A 15,675-nucleotide genomic window follows, 5' to 3' on the forward strand; every position below is an offset into this window, starting at 1 on the left:
ACCTTCTCAAGGGGCAATTAGAGGGATTTTTTTTTCCCTGAAGAATTCCACTTTATTCATAAATTTTGTAGAAGTGCATTATATAATATCAAATTTGAACCATTATGTAAAGTGCCAAAACTCAATAAATTGTTTCAATGCAGCCTAAGACACTCTGTCTCACTTCACTTCCAGGTTATACATACAACACATGGTGGTGGTGGTGTGGTGCTATTGTCACTGGACTGGTAATTCAGAGACCTGAGTTAATGCTCTGGGGACCCCAGCCTCAAATCCTACCACAGAAGATGGTGGAATTTGAATTTAATAAAAATCTGGAATTAAAATTCTGAAGATGTCGATTGTCATAAAAACCCATCTGGGTCACTAATGTCCTTTAGGGAAGTAAATCTGCTGTCCTTACCTGGTCTGGCCTACATGTGACTCTAGACCCACAGCAATGTGGTTGACTCATAAATGCCCTCTGAACTAGGGCAATTAAGGATGGGCAATAAATGCTGGCCTGAATGAATGAATGAAAAAAAAACATTTAACTGCAGATATTGGTTACAAATTACTTTTTCCCCCAAAATATACTTTATTCATTGAATTTCAAAAAAGTACATTACTTGACCATTCAAGATTGACACTAAGTAGAGTACAAACCAGACCAGTTTCTTCCGAAACAACGTGTCACTCACGGCATTTACAATTGCAGACAAAAGATACAATGTTCAATAGATGGAAACTATATAGCTGGAGGGATCGTTCCTGGTTTTGCAGCTACCATGAAAGATTCGGATTAGCAGCCTTTCTGCATCGAGCATCAACCTGCAATTGGTCACTGACAGCTCTGTGCACTGGAAAACCAGCAAGTTTCAGGCAGGTGAGGGAGGGTCTTTGACTGACTTTACAATCCTCCAGCTGCAGTTGATGTTTATCTCGGTGTGTGTCCCTGGGAGCAGCCCCATACGGTCAGATACCACCCGGCTGTAACGTTATATACACAGCACGGCCGGATGTCCCGGCTCCCACCAACTCCTATTGGCTTCTCCGTCCCTGCAGCTTGCCAATGGCTAGAGGGGAAGGTGCTGGTTGGATGAGACGTCAGTTCCGGGTTGGGTCACACCGAGGTCAGGGTTTGATTGTGGTCGGCCAGGAGAAAGCAGGTAAAAAATTACTGGGGGGGGGGGGGTGGTTTATGTGATAAATTGTGTGTGTAAGATGCAGATTTGTGTGTCTGTGAGAGAGAGGGAGAGAAATGTGTGTGTGAGCGAGACAAATGTGTGTGTCTGAAAGAGAGAGAGAGAGAGACCGTGTGTGTGACAAATGTGTGTCTGAAAGAGAGAGAGACCGTGTGTGTGAGATAGACAAATGTGTGCGTGTGAGAGAGAGAGGGAGAGAAATGTGTGTGTGTGTCTGAAAGAGAGAGAGAGAGAGAGAGAGAAATGTGTGTGTCTGAGAGAGAGAAATGTGTGTCTGAGAGAAAGAGAGAGGGAGAGAAATGTGTGTGTCTGAAAGAGAGGGGGAGAGAAATGTGTGTGTGTGTGAGAGAGAGACCGTGTGTGTGTGAGAGAAATGTGTGTGTCTGAAAGAGAGGGGGAGAGAAATGTGTGTGTGTGTGAGAGAGACCGTGTATGTGTGAGAGAAATGTGTGTGTCTGAAAGAGAGGGGGAGAGAAATGTGTGTGTGTGAGAGAGAGACCGTGTGAGAGAGACATGAGTGTGTGTCTGAAAGAGAGAGGGAGAGGAATGTGTCTGTGAGAGAGAGAGAGAGAGACAGAGAGAGACCCTGTGTGTGAGAGAGACAAATGTGTGTGTGCGAACGAGACAAATGTGAGAGAGAGAGAGAGAAAAATGTGTGTCTGAAAGAGAGGGAGAGAAATGTGTGTGTCAGAGAGAAATGTGTGTGAGAAAGAGAGCGAAAAATCAGTGTCTGAAAGTGAGAGATGTGTGTGTCTGAGAAAGAGAAATGTGTGTTTCAGAGAGAGAAATGTGTGTGTCTGAGAGAGAGAAATGTGTGTGTCTGAGAGAAACGTGTGTGAGAGAGAGTGAAAAATCAGTGTCTGAAAGTGGGAGATGTGTGTGTTTGAGAGAGAGAAATGTGTGTTTCAGAGAGAGAAATGTGTGTGTCTGAGACAGATAAATGTGTGTTTCAGAGATAGAAATGTGTGTGTCTGAGAGAGAGAAATGTGTGTGTCTGAGAAAGAGAAATGTGTGTGTCTGAGAGAGAGAAATGTGTGTGTCTGAGAGAGAAATGTGTGTGTCAGAGAGAGAGAAACGTGTGTGTGTCAGAGAGAAATGTGTGTGAGAGAGAGTGAAAAATCAGTGTCTGAAAGTGGGAGATGTGTGTGTCTGAGAGAGAGAAATGTGTGTTTCAGAGAGAGAAATGTGTGTGTCTGAGACAGATAAATGTGTGTTTCAGAGAGAGAAATGTGTGTGTCTGCGAGAGAGAAATGTGTGTTTCAGAGAGAGAAATGTGTGTGTCTGAGAGAGAGATGTGTGTGTGTCTGAAAGAGAGAGGGAGAGAAATGTGTGTGTGTCTGATAGAGAGAAATGTGTCTGAAAGAGAGGGAGAGAACTATGTCTGTGAGAGAGAGAGACAAAGAGAGACCCTATGCGTGAGAGAGACAAATGTGTGTGTGCGAACGAGACAAAAGTGTGAGAGAGAGAGAGAGAGAAAAATGTGTGTCTGAAAGAGAGGGAGAGAAATGTGTATGTGTCAGAGAGAAATGTGTGTGAGAGAGAGAGCGAAAAATCAATGTCTGAGAGAGAGAAATGTTTGTGTCTGAGAGAGAGAGAAATGTGTGTGTCTGAGAGAGAGAAATGTGTGTGTCTGAGAGAGAGAAATGTGTGTGTCTGAGAGAGAGAAATGTGTGTGTCTGAGAGAGAGAAATGTGTGTGTCAGAGAGAGAGAAATGTGTGTGTCAGAGAGAGAAATGTGTGTGTCAGAGAGAGAAATGTGTGTCTGAGAGAAAGAGATGTGTGTGTGGCTGAAAGAGAGAGAGAGAAATGTGTGTGTGTCTGATAGAGAGAAGTGTGTGTGTGTGTGAGAGTGAGAGAGACAAATGTGTGTCTGAAAGGGAGGGAGAGAAATGTGTGTGTTTCAGAGAGAAATGTTTGAGAGAGAGAGTGAAAATTCAGTGTCTGAAAGTGAGAGATGTGTGTGTCTGAGAGAGAGAAATGTGTGTGTCAGAGAGAGAAATGTTTGTGTCTGAGAGAAAGAGATGTGCGTGTGGCCGAAAGAGAGGGAGAAAAATGTGTGTGTGTCTGATAGAGAAATGTGTGTGTGAGAGAGAGAAAGCGAGAGAGAGAAATGTGTGTCTGAAAGAAAGATAAATGCGTGTTTGAAAGAGAGCGGGAGAGAAATGTGTGTGTGTGTCTGATGGAGAGAAATGTGTGTGTGTGTCTGATGGAGAGAAATGTGTGTGTGTCTGATGGAGAGAAATGTGTGTGTGTCTGATGGAGAGAAATGTGTGTGTGTGTCTGATGGAGAGAGAAATGTGTGTGTGTCTGATGGAGAGAGAAATGTGTGTGTGTCTGATGGAGAGAGAAATGTGTGTGTGTCTGATGGAGAGAGAAATGTGTGTGTCTGATGGAGAGAGAAATGTGTGTGTCTGATGGAGAGAGAAATGTGTGTGTGTCTGATGGAGAGAGAAATGTGTGTGTGTCTGATGGAGAGAGAAATGTGTGTGTGTCTGATGGAGAGAGAAATGTGTGTGTGTCTGATGGAGAGAGAAATGTGTGTGTGTCTGATGGAGAGAGAAATGTGTGGGTGTGTCTGATGGAGAGAGAAATGTGTATGTGTGAGAGATACAAATGTATGTGTGTGTGTGAAAGATAGAGACGAATGTGTGTGTGTGAGAGATAGAGACGAATGTGTGTGTGTGAGAGATAGTGACGAATGTGTGTGTGTGAGAGATAGAGACGAATGTGTGTGTGTGTGAAAGATAGAGACGAATGTGTGTGTGAGAGAGACACGAATGCGTGTGTATGAGAGAGAGACGAATGTGTGTGTGAATGAAAGATAGAGACGAATGTGTGTGTGAGAGAGAGACGAACGTGTGCGTGAGAGAGAGAGATGAATGTGTGTGTGCGTGAGAGACGAATGTGTGTGAGAGAGAGAGACGAATGTGTGTGTGAGAGAGAGAGAGAGACGAATGTGTGTGTGAGAGAGAGAGAGACGAATGTGTGTGTGAGAGAGAGAGAGACGAATGTGTGTGTGAGATAGAGAGAGACAAATGTGTGTGTGAAAGGGAGAGAGACAAATGTGTGTGTGAGAGAGAGAGACGAATGTGTGTGTGAGAGAGAGAGAGACGAATGTGTGTGTGAGAGAGAGAGAAAAGAATGTGAGTGTGAGAGAGAGAGAGACGAATGTGTGTGTGAGAGAGAGAGAGACGAACGTGCGTGCAAGAGAGAGAGAGACGAACATGTGCGCGAGAGAGAGAGACGAATGTGTGCGTTAGAGAGAGACGAATGTGTGTGTGAGAGAGAGAGACGAACGTGCGTGCGAGAGAGAGAGAGACGAACGTGTGTGTGAGAGAGAGATACGAACGTGCGTGTGAGAGAAAGAGACGAACGTGCATGCGAGAGAGAGAGAGACGAATGTGTGTGTGAGAGAGAGAGACGAATGTGTGTGTGAGAGAGAGAGACGAAGGTGTGTGTGAGAGAGAGAGAGACGAATGTGTGTGTGAGAGTGAGAGAGACGAACGTGTGTGTGAGAGAGAGAGACGAACGTGTGTGTGAGAGAGAGAGACGAACGTGTGTGTGAGAGAGAGAGACGAACGTGTGTGTGAGAGAGAAAGATACGAACGTGCGTGCGAGAGAGAGAGAGAGACGAACGTGTGCGCGAGAGAGAGAGATGAATGTGTGCGTTAGAGAGAGATGAACGTGTGCGTTAGAGAGAGACGAATGTGTGTGTGAGAGAGAGAGACGAAAGTGCGTGCGAGAGAGAGAGAGACGAACGTGTGTGTGAGAGAGAGGTACGAACGTGTGTGTGAGAGAAAGAGACGAACGTGCGTGCGAGAGAGAGAGAGACGAATGTGTGTGTGAGGGAGAGAGACGAACGTGCGTGTGAGAGAGAGACGAACGTATGTGTGAGAGAAAGACAAATGTGTTGTGAGAGAGAGACGAACGTGTGTGTGAGAGAGAGAGACGAACGTTTGTGTGAGAGAAAGACAAACGTCTGTGTGAGAGAGAGATGAACGTGTGTGTGAGAGAGAGAGACGAACATGTGTGTGTGAGAGAGAGAGATGAACGTGTGTGTGAGAGAGAGAGACGAACGTGTGTGTGTGAGAGATAGAGATGAACGTGTGTGTGAGAGAGAGAGACGAACGTGTGTGTGAGAGAGAGAGAGACGAACGTGTGTGTGAGAGAGAGAGAGACGCAAGTGTGTGTGAGAGAGAGAGAGTCGAATGTGTGTGAGAGAGAGAGTGAGAGGAATGTGTGTGTGAGAGAGAGAGACGAATGTGTGTGTGAGAGAGAGAGAGACGAATGTGTGTGTGAGAGAGAGAGAGACGAATGTGTGTGTGAGAGAGAGAGAGACGAACGTGTGTGTGAGAGAGAGAGAGACGAATGTGTGCGCGAGAGAGATGAATGTGTGTGTGTGTGTGAGAGAGAGAGACAAATGTGTGTGAGAGAGAGACGAATGTGTGTGAGAGAGAGACGAATGTGTGTGGGAGAGAGACGAATGTGTGTGAGAGAGAGACGAATGTGTGTGAGAGAGAGACGAATGTGTGTGAGAGAGAGACGAATGTGTGTGAGAGAGACGAATGTGTGTGAGAGAGAGACGAATGTGTGTGAGAGGGAGACGAATGTGTGAGAGAGAGAGAGACGAATGTGTGTGTGAGAGAGACGAACGTGTGTGTGAGAGAGAGAGAGACGAACGTGTGTGTGAGAGAGAGAGAGACGAACGTGTGTGAGAGAGAGATGAATGTGTGTGTGAAAGAGAGAGACGAACGTGTGAGAGAGAGAGAGACGACCGTGTGTGTGAGAGAGAGAGAGACGAATGTGTGAGAGAGAGAGAGAGACGAACATGTGTGTGAGAGAGAGAGACGAACGTGTGTCCGAGAGAGAGAGAGACGAACGTGTGTGCGAGAGAGAGAGAGACGAACGTGTGTGCGAGAGAGAGAGAGACGAACGTGTGTGCGAGAGAGAGAGAGACGAACGTGTGTGTGAGAGAGAGAGAGAGACGAACGTGTGTGTGAGAGAGAGAGAGACGAATGTGTGTGTGAGAGAGATGAATGTGTGTGTGTGTGTGTGTGAGAGAGACGAATGTGTGTGAGAGAGAGACAAATGTGTGTGAGAGAGAGACGAATGTGTGTGAGAGAGAGACGAACGTGTGAGAGAGAGAGAGACAAACGTGTGTGTGAGAGAGAGATGAACGTGTGTGTGAGAGAGACGAAAGTGTGCGCGAGAGTGAGACGAACGTATGCGCGAGAGAGAGAGACGAACGTATGCGCGAGAGAGAGAGACGAAAGTGTGCACGAGAGCGAGAGACGAACATGTGCACGAGAGCGAGAGACGAACATGTGCGCGAGAGAGAGAGACGAACGTGTGCGAGCGAGAGAGAGACGAACGTGTGCGCGAGAGAGAGAGACGAACGTGTGCGCGGGAGAGAGACGAACGTGTGCGCGAGAGAGAGAGATGAACGTGTACGTGAGAGAGAGACGAACGTGTGCGCGAGAGAGAGACGAACGTGTGCGCGAGAGAGAGAGACGAAAGAGTGCACGAGAGAGAGAGACGAACGTGTGCGCGAGAGAGAGAGACGAACGTGTGCGCGAGAGAGAGACGAACGTGTGCGCGCGAGAGAGAGACGAACGTGTGCGCGCGAGAGAGAGATGAACGTGTGCGCGAGAGAGAGAGACGAACGTGTGCGCGGGAGAGAGACGAACGTGTGCGCGAGAGAGAGAGACGAACGTGTGCGCGTGAGAGATAGAGGAATGTTTGTGTGAGAGAGACGAATGTGTGTGTGCATGAGAGAGACGAATGTGTGTGCATGAGAGAGACGAATGCGTGTGCGAGAGACAGACGAATGTGTGTGTCAGAGATATAGAGATGAATGTGTGTGTTAGAGAGACGAAAGTTTGTATGAGAGAAAGACAAACGTGTGTGTGAGAGAGAGACGAACGTGTGTGTGAGAGAGAGAGAGACGAACGTGTGTGCGAGAGAGAGACGAAAGTTTGTGTGAGAGAAAGACAAACATGTGTGTGAGAGAGAGACGAACGTGTGTGAGAGAAAGAGAGACGAACGTGTGTGTGTGAGAGAGAGAGATGAACGTGTGTGTGAGAGAGAGAGAGAGACGAACGTGTATGTGAGAGAGAGAGAGACGAACGTGTGTGTGAGAGAGAGAGGGACGAACGTATGTGTATGAGAAAGAGAGACGAACGTGTGTGTGAGAGAGAGAGAGACGAACGTGTGTGTGAGAGAGAGACGAACGTTTGTGTGAGAGAAAGACAAACGTGTGTGTGAGAGAGAGACGAACGTGTGTGTGAGAGAGAGAGACGAACGTGTGTGTGTGAGAGAGAGAGACGAACGTGTGTGTGAGAGAGAGAGAGACGAACGTGTGTGTGAGAGAGATGAATGTGTGTGTGTGTGTGTGTGTGAGAGAGACGAATGTGTGTGAGAGAGAGACGAATGTGTGTGAGAGAGAGACGAACGTGTGTGAGAGAGAGACAAACGTGTGAGAGAGAGAGAGACGAACATGTGTGTGAGAGAGAGAGAGACGAACGTGTGTGTGTGAGAGAGAGAGACGAACGTGTGTGTGAGAGAGAGAGACGAACGTGTATGTGTGAGAGAGAGAGACGAACGTGTGTGTGAGAGAGAGAGAGACGAACGTGTGTGTGAGAGACGAATGTTTGTGTGAGAGAGAGAGACGAACATGTGTGTGTGAGAGAGAGACGAATGTGTGTGTGAGAGAGAGACGAAAGTTTGTATGAGAGAAAGACAAACGTATGTGTGAGAGAGAGACGAACGTGTGTGCGAGAGAGAGACGAAAGTTTGTGTGAGAGAAAGACAAACGTGTGTGTGAGAGAGAGACGAACGTGTGTGAGAGAAAGAGAGACGAACGTGTGTGTGTGAGAGAGAGAGACGAACGTGTGTGTGAGAGAGAGAGAGACGAACGTGTGTGTGAGAGAGAGAGAGACGAACGTGTGTGTGAGAGAGAGACGAATGTTTGTGTGAGAGAGAGACAAACATGTGTGTGTGAGAGAGAGACGAATGTGTGTGTGAGAGAGAGACGAAAGTTTGTATGAGAGAAAGACAAACGTATGTGTGAGAGAGAGACGAACGTGTGTGTGAGAGAGAGAGAGACGAACGTGTGTGTGTGAGAGAGAGAGACGAACGTGTGTGTGAGAGAGAGAGAGACGAACGTGTGTGTGAGAGAGAGAGAGATGAACGTATGTGTGTGAGAGAGAGAGATGAACATGTGTGTGAGAGAGAGAGAGACGAACGTGTGTGTGAGAGAGAGACGAACGTGCGTGTGAGAGAGAGAGACGAACGTTTGTGTGTGAGAGATAGAGACGAACGTTTGTGTGAGAGAGATAGAGACGAACGTTTGTGTGAGAGAGAGAGAGACGAACGTTTGTGTGAGAGAGAGAGAGAGACGAACGTGTGTGTGTGAGACAGAGAGAGACGAACCTGTGTGTGAGAGAGAGAGAGACGAAGGTGTGTGTGAGAGAGAGAGAGACGAATGTGGGTGTGAGAGAGACGAATGTGTGTGTGTGTGTGTGTGTGTGAGAGAGAGACGAACGTTTGTGTGAGAGAGAGAGTGACGAACTTGTGTCCAGGAGAGAGAGAGACGAATGTGTGTGTGTGTGTTTGAGTGAGAGACGAATATGTGTGAGAGGGAGAAGAATGTGTGTGAGAGGGGGACGAATGTGTGTGAGAGGGAGACGAATGTGTGTGATAGGGAGACGAACGTGTGTGTGAGAGAGAGATGAACGTGTGTGAGAGAGAGAGAGACGAACGTGTGTGTGTGAGAGAGAGAGATGAACGTGTGTGTGAGAGAGAGAGAGACGAACGTGTGTGTGAGAGAGAGTGAGACGAACGTGCGTGTGAGAGAGAGAGAGACGAACGTATGTGTGTGAGAGAGAGAGACGAATGGGTGTGTGAGAGAGAGAGACGAACGTGTATGTGAGAGAGAGAGGAACGTTTGTGTGAGAGAAAGACAAACGTGAGTGTGAGAGAGAGACGAACGTGTGTGTGAGAGAGAGAAACGAACGTGTGTGAGAGAGAGAGAGACGAACGGGTGTGTGTGAGAGAGAGAGACGAACGCGTGTGAGAGAGAGAGGAACGTTTGTGTGAGAGAAAGACAAACGTGAGTGTGAGAGAGAGACGAACGTGTGTGTGAGAGAGAGAAACGAACGTGTGTGAGAGAGAGAGACGAACGTGTGTGTGTGAGAGAGAGAGACGTACGTGTGTGAGAGAGAGAGAGACGAACGTGTGTGTGTGAGAGAGAGATGAACGTGTGTGTGAGAGAGAGAGAGACGAACGTGTGTGTGCGAGAGAGAGAGACGAACGTGTGTGAGAGAGAGACGAACGTGTGTGAGAGAGAGAGAGTCGAATGTGTGTGAGAGAGAGACGAACGTGTGTGAGAGAGAGAGAGAAGAACGTGTGTGTGTGAGAGAGAGAGATGAACGTGTGTGTGAGAGAGAGAGAGACGAACATGTGTGTGAGAGAGAGAGAGACGAACGTGTGTGTGAGAGAGAGAGAGATGAACATGTGTGTGAGAGAGAGAGAGACGAACGTGTGTGTGAGAGAGAGAGAGACGAACGTGTGTGTGAGAGAGAGAGAGAGACGAACGTGTGTGTGTGAGAGAGAGAGACGAACGTGTGTGTGAGAGAGAGAGAGACGAACGTGTGTGTGAGAGAGAGAGAGACGAACGTGTGTGTGAGAGAGAGACGAATGTTTGTGTGAGAGAGAGAGACAAACATGTGTGTGTGAGAGAGAGACGAATGTGTGTGTGAGAGAGAGACGAAAGTTTGTATGAGAGAAAGACAAACGTATGTGTGAGAGAGAGACGAACGTGTGTGTGAGAGAGAGAGAGACGAACGTGTGTGTGTGAGAGAGAGAGACGAACGTGTGTGTGAGAGAGAGAGACGAAAGTGTGTGTGAGAGAGAGACGAAAGTTTGTGTGAGAGAAAGACAAACGTGTGTGTGAGAGAGAGATGAACGTGTGTGTGTGAGAGAGAGACGAACGTGTGTGTGTGAGAGAGAGAGATGAACGTGTGTGTGAGAGAGAGAGAGACGAACGTGTGTGTGAGAGAGAGAGAGACGAACGTGTGTGTGAGAGAGAGAGAGATGAACGTATGTGTGTGAGAGAGAGAGATGAACATGTGTGTGAGAGAGAGAGAGACGAACGTGTGTGTGAGAGAGAGACGAACGTGCGTGTGAGAGAGAGAGACAAACGTTTGTGTGTGAGAGAGAGAGATGAACGTTTGTGTGAGAGAGAGAGAGAGACGAACGTGTGTGTGTGAGACAGAGAGAGACGAACCTGTGTGTGAGAGAGAGAGAGAGACGAAGGTGTGTGTGAGAGAGAGAGAGACGAATGTGGGTGTGTGTGTGTTTGTTTGAGAGAGAGACGAATATGTGTGAGAGGGAGACAAATGTGTGTGAGAGGGGGACGAATGTGTGTGAGAGGGAGACGAATGTGTGTGAGAGGGAAACAATGTGTGTGAGAGGGAGAGAGACGAACGTGTGTGTGAGAGAGAGACGAACGTTTGTGTGAGAGAAAGACAAACGTGTGGGTGAGAGAGAGACGAACGTGTTGGAGAGAGAGAGAGACGAACGTGTCTGTGAGAGAGAGAGAGATGAACGTGTGTGTGAGAGAGAGAGAGACGTGCGTGTGTGTGAGAGAGAGAGAGACGAACGTGTGTGTGAGAGAGAGAGAGACGAACGTATGTTTGTGAGAGAGAGAGACGAACGTGTGTGTGAGAGAGAGAGACGAACGTGTGTGTGAGAGAGAGATGAACGTGTGTGAGAGAGAGAGAGACGAACGTGTGTGTGTGTGAGAGAGAGAGATGAACGTGTGTGTGAGAGAGAGAGAGACGAACGTGTGTGTGAGAGAGAGTGAGACGAACGTGTGTGTGAGAGAGAGAGAGACGAACGTATGTGTGTGAGAGAGAGAGACGAACGGGTGTGTGAGAGAGAGAGAGACGAACGTGTGTGTGAGAGAGAGAGGAACGTTTGTGTGAGAGAAAGACAAACGTGAGTGTGTGAGAGAGACGAACGTGTGTGTGAGAGAGAGAAACGAACGTGTGTGAGAGAGAGAGAGACGAACGTGTGTGTGTGAGAGAGAGAGACGAACGTGTGTGAGAGAGAGAGAGACGAACGTGTGGTGTGAGAGAGAGAGATGAACGTGTGTGTGAGAGAGAGAGAGACGAACGTGTGTGTGCGAGAGAGAGAGACGAACGTGTGTGTGAGAGAGAGACGAAAGTGTGTGAGAGAGAGAGAGACGAACGTGTGTGTGAGAGAGAGACGAACGTGTGTGAGAGAGAGAGAGAAGAACGTGTGTGTGTGAGAGAGAGAGATGAACGTGTGTGTGAGAGAGAGAGAGACGAACGTGTGTGTGAGAGAGAGAGAGACGAACGTGTGTGTGAGAGAGAGAGAGACTAACGTATGTGTGTGAGAGAGAGAGACGAACGTGTGTGTGAGAGAGAGAGAGACGAACGTGTGTGTGAGAGAGAGAGAGACTAACGTATGTGTGTGAGAGAGAGAGATGAACGTGTGTGTGAGAGAGAGAGAGACGAACGTGTGTGTGAGAGAGAGAGAGACGAACGTGTGTGTGAGAGAGAGAGAGACTAACGTATGTGTGAGAGAGAGAGAGACGAACGTGTGTGTGAGAGAGAGACGAACGTGTGTGAGAGAGAGAGAGACGAACGTGTGTGTGTGAGAGAGAGAGATGAACGTGTGTGTGAGAGAGAGAGAGACGAACGTGTGTGTGAGAGAGAGAGAGACGAACGTGTGTGTGAGTGAGAGAGAGACGAACGTGTGTGTGTGAGAGAGAGAGACGAACGTGTGTGTGAGAGAGAGAGAGGAACGTGTGTGTGAGAGAGAGACGAACGTTTGTGTGAGAGAGAGAGACGAACGTGTGTGTGTGAGAGAGAGACGAACGTGTGTGTGAGAGAGAGACGAAAGTGTGTGTGAGAGAAAGACAAACGTGTGTGTGAGAGAGAGACGAATGTGTGTGAGAGAGAGACGAATGTGTGTGAGAGCGAGACGAATGTGTGAGAGAGAGAGAGACGAATGTGTGTGTGAGAGAGAGAGACGAACGTGTGTGTGAGAGAGAAAGAGACGAACGTGCGTGCGAGAGAGAGAGATGAATGTGTGCGTTAGAGAGAGACGAACGTGTGCGTTAGAGAGAGACGAATGTGTGTGCGAGAGAGAGAGACGAACGTGCGTGCGAGAGAGAGAGAGACGAACCTGTGTGTGAGAGAGAGTTACGAACGTGTGTGTGAGAGAAAGAGACGAACGTGTGTGCGGGAGAGAGAGAGACGAACGTGTGTGTTTGAGAGAGAGAGACGAACGTGTGTGTGTGAGAGAGAGAGATGAACGTGTGTGTGAGAGAGAGAGAGAGAGACGAACGTGTGTGTGAGAGAGAGAGAGACGAACGTGTGTGTGAGAGAGAGAGAGACGAACATATGTGTGTGAGAGAGAGAGACGAACGTGTGTGTGAGAGAGAGAGATGAACGTGTGTGTGAGAGAGAGACGAACGTTTGTGTGAGAGAAAGACAAACGTGTGTGTGAGAGAGAGACGAACGTGTGTGTGAGAGAGAGAAACAAACGAGTGTGAGAGAGAGAGAGACGAACATGTGTGTGTGAGAGAGAGAGACGAACGTGTGTGAGAGAGAGAGAGACGAACGTGTGTGTGTGAGAGAGAGAGATGAACGTGTGTGTGAGAGAGAGAGATGAACGTGTGTGTGAGAGAGAGAGAGACGAACGTGTGTGTGCGAGAGAGAGAGACGAACGTGTGTGTGTGAGAGAGACGAACGTGTGTGAGAGAGAGAGATGAACGTGTGTGTGAGAGAGAGACGAACGTGTGTGAGAGAGAGAGAGACGAACGTGTGTGTGAGAGAGAGAGAGACGAACGTGTGTGTGAGAGAGAGAGAGACGAACGTGTGTGTGAGAGAGAGAGAGACGAACGTGTGTGTGAGGGAGAGAGACGAACGTGTGTGTGAGAGAGAGACGAACGTTTGTGTGAGAGAAAGTAAAACGTGTGTGTGAGAGAGAGACGAACGTGTGTGAGAGAGAGAGACGAAAGTGTGTGTGAGAGAAAGACAAACGTGTGTGTGAGAGAGAGACGAATGTGTGTGAGAGAGAGACGAATGTGTGTGAGAGCGAGACGAATGTGTGAGAGAGAGAGAGACGAATGTGTGTGTGAGAGAGAGAGACGAACGTGTGTGTGAGAGAGAAAGAGACGAACGTGCGTGCGAGAGAGAGAGATGAATGTGTGCGTTAGAGAGAGACGAACGTGTGCGTTAGAGAGAGACGAATGTGTGTGCGAGAGAGAGAGACGAACGTGCGTGCGAGAGAGAGAGAGACGAACCTGTGTGTGAGAGAGAGTTACGAACGTGTGTGTGAGAGAAAGAGACGAACGTGTGTGCGGGAGAGAGAGAGACGAACGTGTGTGTGTGAGAGAGAGAGACGAACGTGTGTGTGTGAGAGAGAGATGAACGTGTGTGTGAGAGAGAGAGAGAGAGACGAACGTGTGTGTGAGAGAGAGAGAGACGAACGTATGTGTGAGAGAGAGAGAGACGAACATATGTGTGTGAGAGAGAGAGACGAACGTGTGTGTGAGAGAGAGAGATGAACGTGTGTGTGAGAGAGAGACGAACGTTTGTGTGAGAGAAAGACAAACGTGTGTGTGAGAGAGAGACGAACGTGTGTGTGAGAGAGAGAAACAAACGAGTGTGAGAGAGAGAGAGACGAACGTGTGTGTGTGAGAGAGAGAGACGAACGTGTGTGAGAGAGAGAGAGACGAACGTGTGTGTGTGAGAGAGAGAGATGAACGTGTGTGTGAGAGAGAGAGAGACGAACGTGTGTGTGCGAGAGAGAGAGACGAACGTGTGTGTGTGAGAGAGACGAACGTGTGTGAGAGAGAGAGAGATGAACGTGTGTGTGAGAGAGAGATGAACGTGTGTGAGAGAGAGAGAGACGAACGTGTGTGTGAGAGAGAGAGAGACGAACGTGTGTGTGAGAGAGAGAGAGACGAACGTGTGTGTGAGAGAGAGAGAGACGAACGTGTGTGTGAGAGAGAGAGAGACGAACGTGTGTGTGAGGGAGAGAGACGAACGTGTGTGTGAGAGAGAGAGAGACGAATGTGTGTGTGAGGGAGAGAGACGAACGTGTGTGTGAGAGAGAGACGAACGTTTGTGTGAGAGAAAGTAAAACGTGTGTGTGAGAGAGAGACGAACGTGTGTGAGAGAGAGAGAAACGAACGTGTGTGAGAGAGAGAGAGACGAACGTGTGTGTGTGAGAGAGAGAGAGACGAACATGTGTGAGAGAGAGAGAGACGAACGTGTGTGTGAGAGAGAGAGATGAACGTGTGTGTGAGAGAGAGACGAACGTTTGTGTGAGAGAGATAGAGACGAACGTTTGTGTGAGAGAGAGAGAGAGACGAACGTGTGTGTGTGAGACAGAGAGAGACGAACCTGTGTGTGAGAGAGAGAGAGACGAAGGTGTGTGTGAGAGAGAGAGAGACGAATGTGGGTGTGAGAGAGACGAATGTGTGTGTGTGTGTGTGTGTGTGTGTGAGAGAGAGACGAACGTTTGTGTGAGAGAGAGAGTGACGAACTTGTGTCCAGGAGAGAGAGAGACGAATGTGTGTGTGTGTGTGTGTGTTTGAGAGAGAGACGAATATGTGTGAGAGGGAGACGAATGTGTGTTAGAGGGGGACGAATGTGTGTGAGAGGGAGACGAATGTGTGTGAGAGGGAGACGAATGTGTGTGAGAGGGAGACAATGTGTGTGAGAGGAAGACGAATGTGTGTGAGAGGGTGACGATGGTGTGTGTGAGAGAGAGAGAGACGAACGTGTCTGTGAGAGAGAGAGAGACGAACGTGTGTGACAGAGAGAGAGACAAACGTGTGCGCGAGAGAGAGAGACGAACGTGTGCGCGAGAGAGAGAGACGAACGTGTGTGCGAGAGACAGAGTCCAACGTGTGCGCGGGAGAGAGAGACGAACGTGTGCGCGAGAGAGACGAACGTGTGCGCGAGAGAGAGAGACGAACGTGTGCGCGAAAGAGAGAACGAACGTGTGCACGTGAGAGAGAGAGGAATGTGTGTGAGAGAGAGACGAATGTGTGCGTGTGTGAGAGAGACGAATGTGTGTGCATGAGAGAGACGAATGCGTGTGCGAGAGAGAGACGAATGTGTGTGTCAGAAATATAGAGATGAATGTGTGTGTGAGAGAGAGACGAATGTGTGTGTGAGAGAGAGACGAAAGTTTGAGTGAGAGAAAGACAAAAGTGTGTGTGAGAGAGAGACGAACGTGGGTGAGAGAGAGAGAGAGACGACCGTGTGTGTGAGGGAGAGAGACGAACGTGTGTGTGAGAGAGAGAGAGACGAACGTGTGTGTGAGAGAGAGACGAACGTGTGTGTGAGAGAGAGACGAACGTTTGTGTGAGAGAAAGACAAACGTGTGTGTGAGAGAGACACGAACGTGTGTGAGAGAGAGAGACGAACGTGTGTGTGTGAGAGAG

At 48.5% G+C, this 15,675-nt stretch overlaps 1 protein-coding gene across 1 annotated transcript in view; it reads left to right on the top strand.

The window, feature by feature from the left end:
* The first annotated feature begins 1,095 nt into the window (after positions 1–1,095).
* The window catches only part of LOC121273255 (RE1-silencing transcription factor-like), a 147,957-nt gene continuing 133,377 nt past the window's right edge, over positions 1,096–15,675 (top strand). Inside the window, exon 1 of the mRNA XM_041180285.1 lies at positions 1,096–1,148. The gene's annotated coding sequence lies outside the window, so the exon portion shown is untranslated. The remainder of the gene's footprint in view (positions 1,149–15,675) is intronic.

Source organism: Carcharodon carcharias, chromosome X (assembly GCF_017639515.1).
Source record: "Carcharodon carcharias isolate sCarCar2 chromosome X, sCarCar2.pri, whole genome shotgun sequence".
Taxonomy (NCBI): domain Eukaryota; kingdom Metazoa; phylum Chordata; class Chondrichthyes; order Lamniformes; family Lamnidae; genus Carcharodon; species Carcharodon carcharias.